The 21,995-nt window shown below is 38.3% G+C and overlaps 1 long non-coding RNA gene across 4 annotated transcripts in view; it reads left to right on the top strand.

Annotated features, from left to right (window-relative positions):
* Window positions 1–21,995, top strand: part of LOC137479433 (uncharacterized) — a 513,525-nt gene that overhangs the window by 210,277 nt on the left and 281,253 nt on the right. For 3 of the 4 annotated variants that reach the window (XR_011002245.1, XR_011002244.1, XR_011002243.1), the window contains one exon: window positions 9,359–9,432. The exons of the other annotated variant lie outside the window; for it this stretch is intronic. This is a non-coding gene — a long non-coding RNA (uncharacterized lncRNA). The remainder of the gene's footprint in view (window positions 1–9,358; window positions 9,433–21,995) is intronic. 4 annotated transcript variants of the gene reach the window in all.

Raw genomic sequence — 21,995 nt, forward strand, 5'->3', positions numbered from 1 at the left:
AGTATTCAAATTCTCTTGCTTAGAAGTATAAAAATGCCTTTGAAAGGGAGATCTTCCTGAGCAATCTTCTGATTTGCTTCTTAAGCAAACTTACCTGATTTTGCCAGATCTGTTAACTGATCTTTTTGATGTTTTCTTAGGAGGTTGTCTATGTTATGTTTATAAATGTTGCATGTATATCTCTGTAATCCTTCTATGGCTTTTAAAAGGCTATTTCAGAGTTAAATCAGCTGTTCTGGCCTTAGATCTGAGGAACAGCATCAGTTCACAAGTTTGAAAATCTTGGTAAGAGACAATGGCTCATAGCTTTTGAATATTTACTTTGTCTAACCTGAACCAGGAGCTCCTGAACCAGGAGTTTCTTGATGAGAAGATGAAGCTTTGGCCAGGATTGCAAGGAGACACTTTGAAATTAAGAAGGTGAAAGGAATTAGAAGATGCTCTGCTGGGCATCTGATCCCAACAGAACAAAGCGAGGGAGCAAAAAAACACCAAAACAAGGAAACCTAATTTGAGCTGTTCAGTCTCCTGAAACTAAGTGTAGCTGTGTCTTGAGTACTCTTCTATTTCTAGAACCTCTATTTTTTTCCTGCTATATATTCTTGTAGCTAATTCCATTTCTTCCACTGAACATCATGACATCATCATGGTCACAGAGGGAATGGATGGGCACATCTACACTGCTCTGTGCTGTAGAAAGCAATATAGCTACAGCAGCATGGGGCTGTATACTTCCAGGGCTGAATTCCCTCCAGAATATAACTCATTTAAATTTACCTCCAGGATCTATATATTGCTTTACACGGTTCTATGACAGAAGATAAACCTGGTATACCCTGCTGGGATTAACATGGCTGATAATCAAGCATTTCAGTAACATTACCAGCTCAATCTCAAAGTTTCATTGTAGGAGCTAGAAGATTTGTGAGTCCAAGTTGGAAAGAAATGAGACTGGAAAGAAGTGAAAAGAAGAGCTTCATCTCTGAGCTACAGTTGTGAGTTTTTGGGAAGTAAATTCAATGCACTGACTTTGATCTGAAATGAAGATTATTCTTGTGCTTACTGTGACTCTGCTGCATGATGATCTTGCATTTGTTCACCATACAGAGAAACATGGCAATTCCTAATTCCTCCTGAAGGGAAATCATGGTATTAGAATGCTAGAAGTGCAGCACTGGAACGTGCATTTCCAGTAACTCATTCATTAGCACTGAATATCCAAAGAAGGTACATGCTCACTGCACGCTGACAAACTCAGACCATTTGGCAGGTTCGGAGGTTTTTCAGAGGTTGGCACTGTGACATGGGCTGAGCTTTTAACCTTGCCCACAACATTAATAAAATTTAAACTGAAAGAATACATGCTCCAAGCAGGACATGTTCCCAAGTTTGTGCCAAGGTCTAAGCTGTGCTGTACCTCAGGACTCTGAGCTCTGAAGTGCTTATTAATTTTTCTCTGTAATTCCTAATAAAATTGTATTGCCACATGAAAGCAACAAGGGCCTCACTGATAATTTACCCTCTGCAACTTCAAATCCATGTTAGTGAAACAAACTGTCTGCCTTACATTTCAAAAGTAATGAATTCAAACTCTGTTGGGATTTAAATTTTATTAGAAATTCTGCATATCTTCTCTTATTAGTTATGGGTCAAATGGATCATTATATTGATTGATCAACATCTAATTTGTTATTATCCATAAGTACACAGCAAATAATGAAAATACTCTGTCACTTTGTTAAAGAATCATCAAAAGTGATGGTAATAAGATACTTTTCTAATTAATTTTTTGCATACATGTAGATGAACTTTTAGGATCTCTGGAGCTTTGACTGTCCACTCAAACATCTGGTAGGAAAAGCTGAGTAGTAAAATTAGTCATATATATGTACTAAAGCCTGCATTTTTAGCAGTGCTCACTGTAAAAATAAACAACGTACAGGACAGTAGGGTTTATGATAATGTTCTAAGTTAATGATCTTCTGCACAGCAACAAACTTTTGATGTTGTTATACACCTCTGTTCTAGGAACTAGGTCTGTATTTTCTAGCTGGAAAGAGGAGAGGCTGGGAATTTAGTTGTATTTATTTATATTTATTGAGTTTTTTAAAGTTATAACTGATTCTCCTGGATTTGTTAGGCTCAATTGCTCCTAACTTCCACTGATTGACAACCCATAAAATGTAGGGGTGAAACACAGCATTCAGTCCAAGTAATGTATGTATCCATATGTATTATACCATTAGTTACGAGTCTTGATGAAGGCATACTGGGCCTTATTTTCAAACATTCTTAGCGCATAGAAATCCAATTGAAGTTTACAAAAGCTGTAAAAAATCATGTTCTTGAAAATTGGATGCATTTTTCCTAGTGAGAGTAACCAGCATCTACCAATAAGAAAACCTATATATTAATTGTTCTGCATCTCCACTGGCCTAAATATGAATACTCTTGTCATGATGCAAAGCTGAAAATAATTTATTTTTTTTTTACTGTCACAGTCATATGGATCAGGGTTCAATGCATTATAGATTATTGATCAATGCATATATTTTATTGATAATGCAGAAAATCAGGCATCTCAATATATATAATGTATTTTTTTTCTACTGAGCTGGTCTACAGGTGTGTTCAAATTGTACCACAATGGGTTGTTCATGAACAGCAGCACAAATGCATGTGATGTTTTTTGCATGTTGTATCCAAATTACCTGTACCTCTGCACAAAAGCAGCTCTGAGTGTACACAAAACTGTTCTCTGAGTGTATTCCATGATGTGCTTTCACGTGAGACTTGTAATTACTTCATGTATCTCATAAATCCCTCCACAGTAACCTTGACTAATTACAAGTGGGCAAGCTAACTTATTGTGGTTGGCACTGAACTCCTCTCATACTGGCCACCTGAGAGGCCAATACTCCACAGAATTTTCAAATTCTCAGTTGAAACCTTTCTTCCATAGAAGCACCAATTTGTCTCTTTACTACCCAGTTGCCAGTTTTCATGAAACTTATGGCAGACTTTATGTCCTTCCAGTTTCTACAGTTTTGCCCCTTCCTTAAAGAAGGGGAACTTACAGATGGGTGAAAGAGCAAACAGTTCAATGGTGTGTATTTTATCCTTTGAAAACCAGGCTATAATGTTATAGAAAACTTAATTCACAAAGCTATAAAATATCAAACAACATTCACAAAGTTATGTGACAAACACCACTCACAAAGTTATGAAATACCTTATAAATATGAAATATCTCATAAATATAAAAGGTGAAACTCTGATTTATGCCAATAATCTCTTCAAGCACTAATGTTTGTCTAATGGATTCAGCTAACAAAAATTATTGCATATGCTACAGAAAGCATTATAATTTGAGATCCACCTGTGCCATTATATCAAAGCTAAAATTATTCCATGAGACTTTGGAACATTCCATGTTGGTTGATACTATGTACTTTTAACTAAAAGCATCTCCTTTCACTTTACATCAACAGAAGTGGAACAATTAATGCTTCAAAATACAAGAGAAGCTTTTGTTCTTGTTTAAATTTTTGTACCTTAGCTTGAAAGGTATCTTGAGCTCCTTTGAAGTTTCTCTTTAATATACTGCACCCAAACCACTTCTTTATAAGAGCCTCATTTAACTTTCACATTTTAAAGATCTTTCACTGCAAGCCCAAATGTAACAAAAGATAGTGATAATTGTTGAAACAGAGTTGTTGAATAGTGTAGACATTGAATCTTATGGAAGTCACACTCTGGAAGTATCTTGTGCAACTCTGGCTCTGGTGTCACATTGCATAGGATTTGCTTCATGCTCTAGACTAATGTTTTCTTGAATCATTAATCAGGTTTAATAATTCACAGAGACCCCAGTTCCACAGAGCTTGTGTGGCCACTTGCAGAGAGCCCCACTTGCTGCCAGTGGCATTCCCTCAGAGGTCTGCTTGTGCAATTCTCAGGTGTGTGCTTAAATGCCCATTCTCTAACTCAGGATTAGACTTCTGTAGCTTTCCCTGGGCATTGGATCAGACTGTACATCCTTTGGTAGAGGATTGGGTTTTCTCCTGCCTGTATGTGAAAACAGCTACCACCCAGCTGATAGTAACAAGAACAACAACTGAAATGCTGATTTGAGATTTCACTGAAGCCCCTTAGGACTACAGGCAGAAGGTCAAGACAATCAACACTGAAGAGCGCAGGATTGTTTGCAATTCATTCCGATTAACTGCCCTGGCACTCCCAGTGGCTATATAGCAGTGGTATTGCCCAACAGCAGGGTATGTAATAGAGCCTGCAGAGGTTGTGATTGTTTTTGTAACCCTATTCAATTCCCTGAATTCCTTGAGAGTAATTAATGACAGTCAATGTACAGTTTATTTAATTTACCCTATTAGAAATGGGTCATTTCGGATTTGTGATGTTTGCCTGTCTTTGACACTCTGATGGTGTCATAAGACTCCATTGTGAGTAAGCAAATGTTGATGTCATACTGTGGTTTATGAATCGTATATCATGCCTATATTTTATCTTGGTTTTGTGCTGCTACACAAACCTAGAGTTGTAGGAACTCATACCATTTCAAACCTCTGAAAGTTTAAGTCTCATACACTATACTTGTTTTTTTTCTTTCTGAACTGGGTCAGATGTCCCTTTCTATAATAATTTAATTAACACTTTGGAATAATGATGCTTTAATTAATGCCAGATTACAATGAAAATGCTACAGAATTACACTTTATATCAACATTAATGCAAAATGAGTTCCTCCTGGATAATATTTCTTACAGAGAATACAAAAAGAGATAATACTAATTAGGCCATCAATTTAAATTTACCATAATTTCAATCCATGTCACTTATCTGTTCTCTAGCACAAAACCTTCTGTTCTACCATACACTTTTTGCTGCATTGATATCGGTATGGCAGCCAGACCGGGAGTAATTTCCTAATGTACATTCTTATACATTATAATACACTTCTGTACTGTAGTCCTGGGTTTGGTGTCTGCATTGTGGAGGATTGAGCTTTAAAAATCACATACAGGTTTAAGAATGTTCTGACACAGGTCTTCTTTGGGTAGAGAAACTTCACTGGCAAAATAACACTCTCATGAGAGGTGTAGGATTTTGTGTCGTGTGTGGCACATTATTAGCCTGAAGCACACAGTCCAGGTTACTCTAGTTCTTCCTGGCATGGCCTGGATTTGCTGCTGCAAATGCAACATCTGCAAAGTCATTATTTTGTGCATTATTATTTTAACTCCTTCATACCAGAATGTTAGTCAAATAAGAAGTCAAGCTTTCCGTTCCCAAGAAGATTCAGTCCAGCTATGTATTTCCACATCCAAGAAAAAATTAGTTTTTTAAAAGCCTGTCTGTTCTCACTGAACTTTGATACTTTTTCCTTTATATGACCATCACATAGATGCTGCCTTTTATGCAGGTAAGAAAAGAGGATTTAAAAGACAATTCTGAAATGCAAAGCATGAAAAAAATTAGCAAATGATTCAATTTCAATGACCAACCAAAGCAGCTTGCTTTCCTCCCCATTCCTGACACTCTGGCAGTCTGGTGGAACCTGCTGGGTCACCAGAATTTCTGGGTCCTTGCTCTGTGCCTAGGACCAACAGAGAGTCAAGTACAGAGACCACTCAAGCTGGCTTGGAAGCACTGATGTTCATTTGGAATTCCCAAGGTGTGCAGAAGCTTAGCCACACTTCTGTCCAGACTATGTAATGAAAAGTACTCAGGGATCTGAAGTCATGTCAGTACCAGCACATGAGGAGTTTAAGAGTTCTTCACACACTGTAAAGACATTTGGAAATTATAAAAGGAAACTTTTTTGGTCTTACAGACTGAAAATTCTTTCAGAATTTGCTGCATGAAAGATTTTAATATATTTGGGGATTTTTATTCCAAAGACAAATAGCACCAAATTCTGAAATTTCCTGTGAAGCTACTCATTGGACAGCAGTTGCTTTCTTCAAAAACTCAAATCTCCTTCTTTATAGAAGTATTTTGCTCAGTAGATTTTAATGGAATTTTTTTATACTAGACATTTTTACTAATTTTATTGTAAAAAGTTGAGTGATTTATTTCAAAACAGAAAATGGTGGTGCCTTCTTAGAATGTGTTCACCAACAAGGGGATTTAAAGAAGCATTTGCCACTCAGCAGATCTGATCAGGAGAATAGCTGTGAGGAACTACAAAGTAGTGGCAGAGTTCAAAGAAAACAAAACCCAACACAAATGGTTCTGTTTTATGGAAAAGTGTTCCAACCTGCATAATAGACCAGGAAATTATTTTGTTGGCATATTGTGTATCTTCAGAGGGGGCCATTCTTTTTTTAAATTGACATTCTGCGTGAAATGTATGTCATGTAAAGAAGAAGCCAGTATCCAGTGAAATGACATAGCCCTTAACCAGGAGTCGTATGGGATTTGACCATGACAAAACTACATGGCATTCTGCACTATTGTTTTTGCTCCCGGTCAGGCTCAGTTGGTTCGGCTGCCTTGGTGTTCTGGGGTGAGAAGGGTATCTGCACACCCTCCTGCCCAAGCACCTTTGGCAGAGCTCCCAGGCACAGGCTAGCCCCAGCAAGCTGTTATAGTGATATGCAGCTCTTAAGCAAAGTTCAGCTCTTTTAGAAGTGATTTCAGCTCATAGGCTTGCTGGGGTGCCTCGGGCAGACGCAGGGAGAGAGAGACGGGGAGCGCTGTGTGAGGTTCCACCGGAGGATCTTTATTTCATCTTCCGTGAAGGGTTCAGGGACAGCTTACTTCCAACGAGCTAGGGAAACTGAGGGGTTTTTATAGGGTACAGGGGTTTTGAGAAATGGTCCAATGGTGTGGGTCAGGGTACAAATTGACCTCTTGTCTTACAGGAAGATAACAGAGGGTCTGAGGCGCGGGAAAAGGGGTTCTTTTGCTAGTCAGCATGACTATGCATTTTCTCTGCCCTTAGGCAGCTAATCTCCAGAGGGGCCTAGCAGGCCTATCTGCTGCAACACTGCACCAGGACAAATTTCACATAGTGTACTTCGGTTTTAGCATACTGCTTTCCCTGGAGAGCACCATTCTGGTCTTTCTATCACATGAGCAAATTGAGTTAGTGCACTATCTTTTCTCCTTTGCAGAATTTATTTGGAATTCAGAAAAGGTCAGATATGTAAATCTGTGTGATTTGTTTTATGAAACTACCTCTTTGTTTGGGACAGTTAACTATAACTGTCCATCAGTGTGCAGGACTATTAAAAGAATATATATTTAGGAGCAATGATGTGAGCAATATTTGAAAATATGAAGAAAAAAATTTTAAGGAGCAATCTATTTAGGTAGAGGAGTAGATATTTAAGAACTACAGTAAGCTCTCATCATTAGATGGGCTTATAACTCAGTGCAGAGTAGACAGTGTACTGGAAAAACTATGATAACTACTACATGGGCTGAATTGATGTTGATACCAGTGTTCTGGAATTAAGAAATCTTACAAATCTTTTCTATCTGTGACTTCTAAGAGCTGGCAAAGAATGGTTTCTGTAGCTCAGGACTCAAGCCAGTATCATAAAACAGCCCTGTATAGTAAACCAGCTTTGTGCTGAGGGAAGATTTACTCTGTGCCAATCTACGTAGCTTTCCCATCCCAAGTGTTATTAATCCCTTACTTTCAAAAGCAATGAAGTGTATTCAGAAAAACATAAAGAATAGTGAAGATTTTTTTAGATTTCATATGTAACATCAACTAGAAACTATTTGGATTAAATATTGTAAAAAAATACCACACTGTTCCAGAATTTTTGTTTAGATTGCCCATTTTATTTTTTTTTCTGTTGAAGTATTCACATAGTATTTTTTTCTCATTAACTTATATGGTCCCAAAATTAAAAAATTTCATTTTTAGTCTTTTAGATGATCTTGAATCTTCATTGCTAAGAACTGTATCATGGAGATACAAATAAAGTAGTTTAGCTGGACAGCTATCTGATGGTGTTGTGTTTAGTTGAAACTCCAAACGAGTGTCTACAAGTGAGTATTTACAGGGGACGGAAATAGGGTTTGATGCCTCCCTTGAAGATGACATCTTTATGGAACATAAAAACCTAAATGTGCAGATGTCAGAGTTAAGTTCAAATGTTTTAGTACCCACATATTTAAGTACTAGGCTTTTTTCCTGGCACATTTCCAGCCTTATTTCAGATGTGGAGTACTTGTAAGGTGGTGGCTGAAAGAGGATTTCAACAGCTTGTCAATTTTAAGTTTACATTTAAGACTTCTGCAGAACATCCTTTTTCTATGACAGCACCAGTGCATTGGTAACACCTGCCTCTTTCCAGTTGATCACACCTGTTGATGCTTAAGTGCATTAACAACTAACAACCGTCTTCTGGTTCTTTTTCATCTCTGTTAGTACTGGTAGCTCTGTGCATAATAAATTATGATATACAATGTATTCCTTATTTAAATGAATTTAATTGAGTAACAAACCTATTTCTGGTCATATTACTTAATGATCCCTCTAATACAGGAAGGATAATCCTAAGAAAACTGTTTCACAGATATAGGTAACTTTTGTATAATACCATCCCCTGTCTTGTGAGTGATGTGTATTTAAATTTTGTCCCAGAAGAGTAAGAAAGTTCATGTTCATACTGACTTTCTTTCTTTAAGTCTGTGAAGGAGAAAAGCTCTAAAAGAGCTGACATGGAAGGTTACATTGGTAGGCAGAAAACATGGGGCCTTTACCACAGAGCTGGGTGTAGGAGTACATCACAAATCAAGCTAATTCTAGGAGGGATAATACATCTGCAGGAAGTGGGGCTGATCACAGGAAGTTTCTAGCATGGATTCTGAAAGCAAGAGAGCCACACTGATAAACCGGAGTTTATATATCCTCCATCTTGATGGTGGTAATTAATCAGGGACAGCACTGCGCCGATGGTGCCATGCTGCTTCCAGTTCTGCTGTACATTGGTACATGCAAGTGTGGTTGTAACTACCTCAGAAGTCACTGCAAAGATGTTTGTCAAAGCCAAGACAAATGTTAATATCACCAGAGTTATATACTCAAATTTTGCTAGCAAAGACTTTAAAAATCACCACTCACACATATTCATCAGAGCGATACTACATAGATTGGCTAATGACTATTGAACATTTGAAATATCTAAGTTGAAAAGCAATGAATAAAAACTGTAAGAATTGGAGAATGTTGAATAAATTCAAAGAAATCATAAAATCATCATAAGAGATCTGCTTATGGATATTTAGTAAACAATAGTTTTCTAAGTTATTTGCTATGCATTGTTCATTCATCTCTAATAAGTATCACACAGTATAAATGGTATTTTTATTTCAGCTCCTAGAACATAAAAAATCTATAGATGCTAGCTGAAAATTTTGCAAGCGTGTCTGAATGCCAAATCAACTGAGGTAAGTTGGAGTTTATGTCCCTGAACATATTGTACAATCAGTGGATAAGGCAGGGTTTAAATATAGATTGAAAACCACAGGCTATTAACTATCTAGGAATATTTTACCTTATGGAGTTGAAGTCTACAACTAAACTTAACAAGGAGGTAATATGAAATACAGTGAAAAAAAATTGCTGGGTGGTCTCTGCCACATAGTGTATTGTGTGGTGGAAAAGGTTGGGAGGTGTAAGGGAGATATTGGGACCAAACCTGACATACTGCATACATTAAACATCTTGCTATGTACTGTCTGAGAAATGTTCTTTAAGGAACTTGTGGGCTGGTTAACAAAAACTTTATGGCATTATAGGAAGCTCAAAACCTGGGATGAAAATGCTAGTGTTAGCCAAACTTTTAGGTGGAGCAAATTTTCCAGAGTTACAGAAATATTGTTTTTTTGTGTAGCCAAGGAAAGGATCCATGTAAGTGGATCTCAGCCCATTTGGATAGCCTCTGAAAATGCACAAACGTACTTTTTCATTTGTTCTCATTAACAAGGATGAACTGAAAAGAGCTGCATGCAGTGCTGAAAACTATGGCTAAGTAGATTTTAAATCATAAAGAAAATGGAGGGGGAAATAGACAGTGGAAAGAAAGGAAGCCCTATGAAAGAAAACTAGTGTAAGATTTGTTTGAAGTAATTTTATTTTCATATTCTTTTTATGAGGTGAGGCCCTGATGGCACCAGCAGGCCTCAGCGGCCCCAGGGCTCCAACCCCAGCCCAGCCCCGGGCCCAGTCCCAGTCCAGCCCAGCCCCGGGCCCAGCCCCAGCCCCAGCCCCAGCCCCAGCCCCAGCCCTGGCCCCAGCCCAGCCCAGCCCTGCCTGCCCAGCCCAGCCCAGCCCTGGCCCAGCCCTGTGCCTCAGCCCAGCCCAGCCCAGCCCCAGCCCAGCCCCAGTCCCAGCCCCAGCCCAGCCCAGCCCCAGCCCCAGCCCAGCCCCAGTCCCAGCCCCAGCCCAGCCCAGCCCCAGCCCCAGCCCCAGCCCAGCCCCAGCCCAGCCCCAGTCCCAGCCCCAGCCCAGCCCTGCCTGCCCAGCCCAGCCCCAGCCCCAGCCCTGCCTGCCCAGCCCTGTGCCTCAGCCCGTGCCTGTGGCCCCCTGGTCGCCGGGCCAGGCCCTGCCAGCCCATGGGGCCGCCACGCTGCCGCCCGCGGCCGTGCTGCGGGCTGTGGTGTTGGTGTACGTCAGGCCCGTGGAACAGCGTCTGTTTCCTCCTCTTCTCCTTGTGTAACCATGCTGGCTCAGAGCAGAGCTCCCAGCATTTGCAGTCTCAGCCTCCCTGCAGACAGGGAGAGACTACTGTGAAAACAGCTCTGCTTCTCCACTAGGACTAACACAGAGGCCCTGGAAGTAAAACACAGACTTCAGCTAATTTCTAAGGCTTTTGAATCAAGCCCCTCAGCTATATACGTTATGTTTTCCCATTCTCTCTGCTCACTTCAGTCTTCTCAGAATTGCCACTCATAAGCACCATAATTACCACAGCCTTAAATGCTGAAGGAGGGCGGTGGAGAAGGGTTACACAGTGAATGCAGAGAAGGAGCTGTAGTGTGCTGCCTCATTCCTGCTCCTTTGTCTTTGATTAATGGGACAATAAACACCCATGGGTACCGCTAGGGAGACCTCAAAAGATGTGGACAGATGCTTGTCTTATGGCTCTTCAAAGGGCATTTACTACCTTAAGTATTCTATGATTGTAATTTTCATTGAGGTTTGGTGGCTCTATTCCATTTGTATCGGTATCCAATTACAACTCAAATATTTGCACTTGACAGCAGTTTTAGACTACATAGTTAAATGAAAAATGAACCAAATGCAGTACATACTTTAATAACAATCAGTCTTAAGAGAATTTTTTGAGGAACAACTTCTGACCCACCAGGATTATTAAACATCCTGTAGCATTTTTTGTAAGATTAGTCACAGTGTCTTTCTGAAACTCAATTTATATTATTACATTCTGCCTCCATAAATCACCCTGCGTATCAACTGAATATAGTATTCTTCTGTCTCATATTGTTGTAGAAAGTTAAAAAGCTGTCATGTTACACCTTAGAAATGGATCCACATTGCTAGAATGTAATGCAGCTCTGTTCCAAGATTTGGAACTTTTTGTTATTTTACAATCCAGTGCATTTGCAAGAGAATCCATTATTTCTCTCAGTGCTTCTTGGTGTCCTCACCTATATCGATGAATGTAGAAATGATAAGTATCAGTATTTTGCAAAGACACTAATTTCCTAAGATTTTTCCCTAGGACTAAACACAAAAGAAAGAAAACCATGCATTTCAATTTGCTCCAGCAGAGAACCAAATTTCTAGTTTTTCAAATGTGATTATTTACTTAATGCATTTTGTTTCTTGGCAAGTCTTGCAGATGATGCAATAAATGTCACTCCTTCTTTTTACTCAGCATCAAGTGAACTGATCATTCTCCTCCTTTATTCTTTTCTTTTGACTGAGAGGAAAGCCAGCAGCCCTGCTCCTCTTGATTATTATATATCTCATATGTTTGCCAGAATGGGGATATAAGCCTAGTGCTCTATCCAGATTCAAGTGTGAATAATTACATTCTGCCTACCTAAATTCCCACAGTGATTTCATTTGGGTACAGTATATTTCTTCATTTCCTGCTCTTGGGCCTGTTTTGGCATCTATTGAAGTTAATGGAAAGTTCTCAAAGACTCTGGTGAAGGAGAATGTCCATAAACTATGGATTAATTCTGTTGTGGTGTTAAACAGCTTGAGTGGACATAAGTAGAGTTGCATCTTATTATAGATTGCTTGTACTGCCTGTCTTTACCAGTTTGGAAAACTCTTCCCATTTCATCAATGTTGTGTGCATATTCAAGATATAATAAATGGCAATTAATGTATTTTTTTAGGTATTCTGTTGTACACAACTTATATATGTTAAATTTACAGATATATATGGTTGATCCTCGTACCACTGACTTTTATGAAGATTTTTCTTTGGAGATTAGTGAGGCTATCTAGGTAATATCTTAAGAGTAGTAGAGGATAATAGCGTTCTTATGCATAGAAATTCTGTTTTTTCATACATCTGTGTATGTCTGGGGAAAAAAAGAAATAGAAAAGCTGTTCAAAAATTGAATTAAAGTATTTTGAACCCCAGGTTAAACTACAATACTCTATAATACTCTATGGTTCTTCACCAAGACATGCACGCAGTTGCAAGTAATTGCTGCTTTCTTAGCAAAACTTGGAATTTTTCCAAAATATATTTTTGCTTTTTCTAGAGATAAAAAGTTCAGGTATGGAACCCTTTTCAGTTTTCTCTAGGAAGTTCTTTAGAGGATAAAAAGAGAGCAACTCAAAATAGAGGCAGACCAAATTGTAAAATTAATTCAGATCTGAGCTTTCCTAATTCTTTACCAGGCCCATCTTTGACCAGAATTTTTTTTATTTAGAATTCCAATAAAGTGAGGGTCACATCTATTGAAACTAGATGACTCCAGGCTGGAGTATATTTGATATGATTGTTCCCACCTTCTTTTCTCTCAAGGATTATATTTTATAAGTTATTCCATTCACTCTCATTCTTGGGAATTTCAGTCATATTCTCATGAGCTGGGGCAGGACACAGACCATCTCTTTATTCCTCCAAAGTGTGTGTCATGTACTTTTAACCTTGGCCTGAGCTATTGGCATGAAAATTGCCTGTATTCTAAATATGCAGTATTCCTTTCCTTTGGCCTTAGACAAAACTGGGAGTAGGGCTGATGTAAGTGGTGACAGAATCACACCATTTCTCAGAAACCAGCAGAGGAATTCTGTGATGCAGAGCGTTGAAGATAATCTCAACAATTTAATGTTTTGATTCTTACTGTGGAGTGGCAGGTCATCTTAATTCAAGAGCAAAACCAACAGTCTTGCAGTGTCACATTGTCACATACAGCTTTTCTAATAGTTCAAAAATCCTCTAAGTCCAAAGTGTGGTAAAGCTAAGCAAAAACCCTGCAGACAAGAAAGATGCTTTTATTTTATTTAATTTTCAAATGTTTTTGCAGCTTGCTAGCTTCATAACCCAGGGCAAGTTTAATTAAAGTCAATGAAGCAGTTTAAAGTGAAGAAGAAATCAGCTTTATAAAAAGTGTTGATTGTTTTCTAATTATGCCATGAACTTTCTCTGTAATGGATTCTTGCCTCTTTAACTCTAGATAAAGCCTGATATCCAATGTAGACAGGAGACCTGGGAAACTCCTTACTAAAATTTCCTTACTAGTTGCTTATCTAGTTATCTAAACATCCTTGTGACATGATCGATTTCATTGCTTTTTGTCAGCTGTTGGACTAGGTGGATATTATCTTCTGAAGATTGTAACAACAGAATAGTGTATCATGCAGGAAAGTTTTGAATGTAGTTTGAAAATCTCTTAGTTTATTAATCCTTTATTCAGAAAGCGTACCTGTGTGATACAGTTTAAGTGTCCAGATTCAGCCAGAAGTGAGTAATTCCAGTGAATATGGAGAATAATAGTAATTTTGAATGCTGTCTTGAACACGCACATTGTGTCAATAGGATTTGGTCAATAGGACATGGCTGGAAAATTTGCCTGTGATACAAGTGGAACCCCTCTTACCCTCAGTGGGTAAGGATCTGCCAGTTGCACATTCCCTCCTGTTGCCTAGAGGAGCTGTGGATGCCCCATCCCTGGAAGTGTTCATGGCCCTGGAAGGCCATGTTGGATGGGTCTCTGAGCAACCTGGTCTAGTGAAAGGTGTCCCTGCCCATAGCAGGAGATTGGAATTACATGATCTTTAAGATCTCTTCCAACCCAAACCATTTGATGATTCTGTGATTCCTTCCCAACATTTACTGACTTGATCCAGTCAAGCTCACATCACAAGCAACAAGCACAAGCTCCACAGCTCATCATCAGCAAGAGTGACTTGCTGTAGTAGACACATATGTCTCTCTAGGGTGAGTGGATTGAAGTACTTTCTAGTTCATCCCGAGGTACGGATGAAGCTCAGAAGGGATGATTAAAGAGCTGCTTGACTGTCCTAAGGTAACAGTCCAACATCCCAGGGCAACATAGAATCATAGAATCATGTGGGTTGGAAAAGACCCTTACGGTTTTTAAGTCTAACTGTAAAGCTCACCCTGCCGAGTCCCCACTGAACCACATCCCTCAGCGCCATGTCTGCGCATCTGATGCTGAGCAAATGCCCCAGCTGGATTCTTCTTCAAGCAGTCCCCTGTTTCTGTAAGGCTGTGTCTGCTGGCATTTGCAAGGTGTCTGCCAAGACTGCTACATGTAAAACACTCAGGTGGTGCATCTTTGACCTGAATGTGGCAGAGTGAACACATTGTACAACTCATCAATCCACATAAAATTAAGGACATCAGTATTTGCATTATCCAGCCCCTTTAGTCTTAGTTCATGCAAAATGTTAAAAACAATCCCAAACATTCTTACACAGAAGAATTTAAACACAGGCTGATATTTATCCTACAGATTTTCAAAACAGCTACAGAGAAACTTTTTCCGTGGCACGCCATTTTTCTTCGTGGTAAATCTGTAACACAATGTATAGAATCACAGAATAATTTGTGTCAGAAAAGACCCTTAAAGATCATTGAATCCAACAGTAAACCCAACATTGCCAAGTCTCCCACTAAGGCATGTCCCTAAATATCACATTTACATGTCTTTTAAATACCTCCAGGGGTGGTGACTCAACACTTCCCTGGACAGACTGATGGTTAACAATGGCTGGAGTAAAGAAATTTTTCCTGATACCTTATCTTCCCTTCTGTTAGATGCAGCATCTCATACTTTGGTGTTTCTGACACATCTGAGTTCATCTCATCCAACCTACCGGAGGAACTTGTAGCTGTTATCCAAAATTTTACCATGAGTTTTTATATTTTCAAATCCATCTACATATCCAGAAATATTCCTACTGTGCTGTTACAAAAAAGCATGTAGTGTGTTATACCAGCTGTGCTCTGAAAGAAAAATCAGCTTTAATAGCCTGCTGTAAGTCCCCTTTGTTCAGGACTATACATTAAATAAAAATACGTATTAAAACTTTTGATAGATTTACTCCTTTGTTTTATTTTGAGACAGTTTATTCAGTCTGCAAAATACTTCCATCATTTTTTTCTTGACTGTCCAGAGTCCTTCTTAAATGGAACAGGTACATTAGGTACTGCACTTAGGAAATTCTGAATTGTCCAGCTGTTCTTCATCACCATTTTGGTGAGCATGTTTCTGATCTTGATGAAGAAAGAGTGTGCTTGGAAAGATGCAGAAGTCTAAGCATGAGCTTTGAGCAGGTTTCTTGCTAAAGTTCAGTAGACGAGTGTAACATTTACAGAGGAATTTAAATGCTCCTTAGAAATACAGCATTCCTGTGAGAAACTCACTAAATGCTCACAGAATCAAAGACTACAAATAAAATCTTTAGCATCTCTCTAGAGAAGCAATTCAAACATTTCATACTTATTTTGCAAACAATCAACTTAATAATCTGGTTATTTTTGTAGAAATGATAACTTGTTTGTAACTTTGTATTTAAAAACACAAGTCAATTAGATTGCAAGATCAAGCACTTGGAATTTCAAGGATGGCCCTAGAATCCTAAATTAGCTTCTCTCAGCTATGTGTTAAGGTAGCATCCTTATTTACAAATCACTAATTAGTTTTGCCTCATTTTGCGCAAGAGGGGGATGATTTGCAGGGAACAAGGAAGGTGTTGAATATTTCTTTTTAACTTCATTGCCTAGTCTATAGTCTTAGGCCTTATTTATTGTCCACTGTGCCAGCTAATGCAATCCAAACCTGCACTGCACTTGAAATAACTAATTTCTTTTTACTATTTTCAATGGCATTCTTCATTATAGAATTATATTAATTTTTCCCCAACAAGCTTTTCTGTGTTTGGGAAGAAAGAGTACTATCTCCATTTTATAGCGGGGAAAGTGTAAATTTGCTGAACAGTGAAATGAAGTCAGCATGACTAAAACTCTTTTATAAATTTATGTTCTCTCAGTGACATTGCATGTCCTTATGTCCCTGTATTATGTGTAAGGGTAAATAGGAATTTTAACTTGTTTTTCTATCATTCATTATGTGGCCTCTGTATATTACACCATTCTTTATTTGGGCAGTCTCCATCTCTTTAATCTTTGCACATTGGGATTTTCCTTTAGGCTGCCATCATTTTCACTGCTCAGATCTAGACATTTCTACTCTAGGGAAAATAAGATCAAAATTCTGTTTGATTGTCAGCTCTCTCTGTCTCTTTCTCTCAATATTTTAATCTGGAAGATGTCTGTTTAAAGCAGAATAGATTCCACAAAATTACTACAATGGGGACAGTATCACTGCTGATTTACTTGGTGCTAGGACTGAATAATCCCTTTCAGAGACAATAAATGTGTGTGCCATCAGCCAACTCTGACAGAAGATGCTGGTTAGCATTAATTTTGTTGCTGGTGGTTTTATGAAGCAAAGTTCTGACTGCTGAGAATTAGACTAAGCTAAATGAGCTTAGTTTGGACAGAGCACTGCAGGGGCTGGAATGGTCCTTTGCAATGATTGGAGCTGGACTTAAAAAGCAGCATACAGAATGCATATTCCATATCTAAACCTCTCAGTGACTTGTATTTATCATTCAGACTGGCATTCACTTATGTGAAAACTATGTCTTTAAATTGGAAACAATATTAAGTAATTAACATAAATATATCCACTCCAGCAACAAACTGTTATAAAAATACACAAGATGTAAATCTGGGAGAGCTCCTAATGAGGTGGATCAGTGTGCTCTTGAAGCCTGGGCTGAGGATGCTGTTGATAGCAGTTAGAAAATCACGTTCACAACTGTGAAACTTAAAGGCAGGGCCTTACCATTCCAGGTTCTCCAGAGGAAGCCAAGTCCTTGAGGAACTGTAGAATTTCAATGATGTTCCTTGCTACAATTTTTCTTTGGTTGCTTGCAGTGACTATTCTTCTTTTCCAAACCTGTACAAATGTGGGCACTGAATCATGTTTTGGTGTCCTGTCACCATGGATCACTGTGATCACACAGCAGCTAATGGTGCATGGGCTGAGCGCAGCATCACTGTTCCAAACCAGCCTGACTACTAAGCAAGAGAGGCAGTAAAAGGAGAAACTCCTGCTGATAGCAGGAACTTCTGTTTTATCTGAGGATAATTTACTGAGAAGGTAATTGGTGAATTCCCAATGGGAAAAAACTTGATTCTGTCTGAGCATAGGTTACCAAATGTACCATCATAAAATAATTGATTTTGTGATATATCAGGTAAGGAAATAGTTGAGGCTATTGAACTTTTCACTTAGGGCCTCAGGGTGAACTTGAACCAAGCTTCCAAAGGTAAAGAAGCAGTGCTTGACATGTGCAGGGTTTTGCACACTTAACAGCCTCTTTAAATTTCATTTTTCCCTTTTACCAAGATCTAGATTTGCACAGAGTCTCATTAAGATGGTTGAGTTGTCATTGGAGATAATCACCAAAGGAATGTGTTATAAAAGGAGAAAAAAAGTATGTCTAGAAAGTCTGAATAATTTTTTTATGCTGTTGTTTTACTGAAGAGGCTTTGGATGCTGATAGAAAAGTTACTATAGCTATAGGGCACATTTAATTGCATTTTAGAAACTTCTTTTAATCCGGTAATAACAAAAAATTAAATCAGTGCTGACATTTTTTTGTTGCCAGAAGAAGGTAGTAAAAGGGTAAAGAAATAATTGTTAGTTCTGAGAATATAATTAGCAACTTTAATGCTTTAATCTAAAAAATGCATATTTTGAGCCTGGGTGAATGATTAAAGAAAAGATATTGAAAGCCTTTGAAATTTCTAACTGTTTGTTTTTAATTGTAAATTATGATCACTATAATTAGCTCATTTAGTACATTTATAATGTAAACAAATATGAATATACAGAACTTCAGTGATATATTTCAGGGCAAATAAGAGCAGCATTGTGACCCTGGGCTCTATTTATTAAGCCTTTCTTGTAGTGTTTGGCACTGCTTCATTCTTTCATACTGTTTTCCCCCCTTTTTTTTCCAGAAGATAAAAGAAAGCCGTACATAATATTTGCAGGTCTCTGCTGAGGTCTTACTGCATCTGGAACTACATTGAAGAAAACATAGATAGAAATCTGGTCCTTTTTGGACTCCATTTAACTCTAACTCTGAAGCTTTCTTAAAGCTTAGAGTTTTTATCATGTTAGAAAATAAATACTGCATGCTTTCTTAAACACTAGGCTGTTGATACTGAGCAATTAGATGAACTGAAAGTAATATTATTTTTCAGGTATACTTACTATTTCCATAGCTAGCTGTCTGCAGAAATGCAGTGTGTCTGATACTGCCTGTCCTGTTTCCTGGTGATGCACTTTGTGTAGCATCCTGGGACCAGGTTTCAGAAATCTGCTCCTTTCCTCGTACACGTGCTGCCCTCCACATCATAGTAACTAACACAAACAGGAGCTGCCTGCCTAAGATCCCTACATGCTAATGGAAACACTTAATGACTAACAGGATGTTATTCCCCAACCAAGTTCGAAGATTAACATTTGGGGTTTAGTCTCACCATTATTTTTGTAAAAAGACATCTTTTGTTACATTTCCAGAGCTCAGTTATCATGCTGTGACACACTGCATCCAGTTCTGATAAGTAATGAAAGTTATGATTAGTTAAGCTCCTTATGAATAGAGAAGGCTTCCCTGAAGGCTGAAACTGGCCTCTAACTTGAGATTTTAAATCATTGTTGAAGTGTTTTGACTAGGCTGCCTTTGTGTATACTAAACAGTTTAAGGTTACTTTTTAATCCAGTGGTGCCTGTTTTATGATGTTCACTTGCTGCAATTGAATGCTGTTCTGTTCATCTCTGCCAGCTGTCTGCTTGGGATACTGTCTCTACTAACTATGTTCTTTTATCTCAGAGGAATGAATGGTCAATAACAAGCAAATCATAACTTTTCTGCTGAATTTTCAAGATTAAAAAACCCCCTCTTTTTCTGTCATATCTCCCTTATAATGTTTTGTGAGGGTTAGTTGCTCTGTTCTTGCACTGTGAGCCTTCAGGTGTTAAATGTTTATAGCATGACACAAAGGTAGAAGAGGTACGTATTGCAGCAGTGTATTCACCATATTCTGTGGATATTTTTTAGCTGAAGGAAGTAAGCCCTGGTTATTGCAGCTGTCACGGTGACATCTGATCCTTCAGTATCAGTGACTTCCTCACCCCCCATATGACCCTGATCACTGCCATGATTCTCTGTCTACTATTAAAGTGGGAAAGGTCTTGGCCCTCCAGGTGCTGTTTCAAGTCTGAAATAGCAACTTGTCTGTCACACTCCCTCTGCCTAACTTATTGCTTAAGGACCAGGCAAAAGTGTTTAATGTAGAAAGGGTCTCATGCAGCAACAAAGTAAAAATGTGTCTTATGTCTGGTTCAGGGCTGATGTAAAGCTAGGGCACTGTGAGTGCGTCAGTTCTTAAAAATGAGCAAATGTTAAAGCAAATTTGAGGCTTAATCTCAAGAATTATATTTTTGCACTTCCTTTCTTCTTTTGGGGAACACACTGCTTGAAAGTCATGAGAGGTACATTTAAATTTCACACAAGAACGGGGGTGTATAATAGCTTGATAAATGCCATGAGTCAAAATTGAAAACTTTAAAAATATTGTCATATAGAAATTCATATCCAAAGCACATCTTAGCTGAATTTGAGAAAAAAATTAGCTAACAGGCAAAAATGTTGCATGAAAATATATTTAAAAACCCTAAAGCTCTAAACCAAACTCCAGAATTGTGTAGGTGAAACGAAAAGGGCTTCCCATGATGTGCATTTTTCCCTCCTTAGTAAGTACCTTGTTTGTGGTATTAATTTAAAACTTGCTTAACCGAGGCAACATGAAAGACTGAGACAGAATACTTCTTTATGCAAATAGATATGGCTTATCATAGATAGGCCTACATAATTTTTAAGAATGAGGCATTAGAAAAGATTCTGTACTCAAGATAACAGAACTGGCCTAACTGGCTATTGCTGTGTACATTGTGCAAGCTTTGACCCAGCAGTTGTCACATGTTTCCAGCCCTGAATGCTCATCTTTTTAAGCCTCTAGTGTTGTTAAATTCGTGTAAACTGGTATGTGGGGCTTGACAATCAAGAACCGGTATTTGTATATTGAAATTCAGCTGCATCTGGACTGAACCAGAAATTAAGTAGGTATAATGCCAGAGTAATAAAGAGGTTGGATAACCAGCTTCTATAAGTTTTGGAGTGATTTTAGGTTCTTAAATATAGTATTACAAAACTATTTTTTTTGTTTTGATGGATGTGCCTGTAAGCATCTGACCTACAATTCCTCCTCTAATGCAGGGGGAGGGACACTTCTGGGCAGAGTGCTTGTGGTCACCTTTGTCAAGGTAGTGCTGTGTTTCTTACAGTGACCCCCATGATCAGGAAATCTTAACAAACACAGCTGCATCATGTTACATTGAAAAATGTTTTTCTTTGAAATAGAACTATACACATTTTAATACCCTTTGCAATATATTCTGGATTGCAGTTGCAAATACCATTTTTTATAGCATGAAAAGTCCTCTCTTCATGTTTTGTCAGAAGCATATGTCCCTGTGTAATGATATACGTATTTAATATGTATATATGCTCGCATAGTGTATGTGTACATATATATATATATATCAAGTGACTTCATAGCTTATGTTAAGATAACACCATCCTTTAAAAATAAAACCTTACAAAATTTTCTATAGTTGTAAACTAAAGTTATGAAGTTATATGTGAAGTTAAAAGGTTATAAATGCAGTCTGCTTATCTTAGTGGAAAACCAGATCAGAAATTGTCAGCAGAGTACTTTTAGAAGAGTTCTGTCATGATTCTGAAGATGGAAAGCAAGATAGACAAGGATTTAGAACTGATGCAAAAGGAGAAGGGAGGGCATGTGTTCCTGAGAGAAAATCATAAAAAGAAATGTAAAAAGTGGGAAAATTAGGGTGTGTCCACTCTGAGCATATGTTAGACATTAACTCATAGCAGGCAGGGCTTTGCTCTCTGTTAAAGGAAAAACTAGAATTCTGTCGAATAAGGGACACAGAACAAGCAATCTGGATTGGACAAAAACTTGTTGCCCTTCTATGGAATATCCATAATGGCTGAATGTTCTCAATGTGTCCTTGATCCACTTGGTGTCTAGATCTGTGCTGCTCTTTAAAACAGTCTTTACTGTAAACAGAAATGTCACACAACCAGAACATTTTGGGGCTAGAGATGGGATTATGCGGTACCACCAATCCTCCTGTTTTCACTTTGTTTTCTTTTAAGAGTAAAAAAAGGTTGTTAAAAATTGTTAGTCATTTGTCTGTGGACAAGTGCTGGGTTTGATGCTGCCATTGACCATTTAGGGGTGAAAGGCTTGGAGTGTTCTGCTCTCTGGAGTGTAACTCTGTGTTTGTTCATTTTCAGGCATGTGCAAAGCCTTGGCCTTCAC

This window comes from Anomalospiza imberbis, chromosome 9 (genome assembly GCF_031753505.1).
Source record: "Anomalospiza imberbis isolate Cuckoo-Finch-1a 21T00152 chromosome 9, ASM3175350v1, whole genome shotgun sequence".
NCBI lineage: Eukaryota > Metazoa > Chordata > Aves > Passeriformes > Viduidae > Anomalospiza > Anomalospiza imberbis.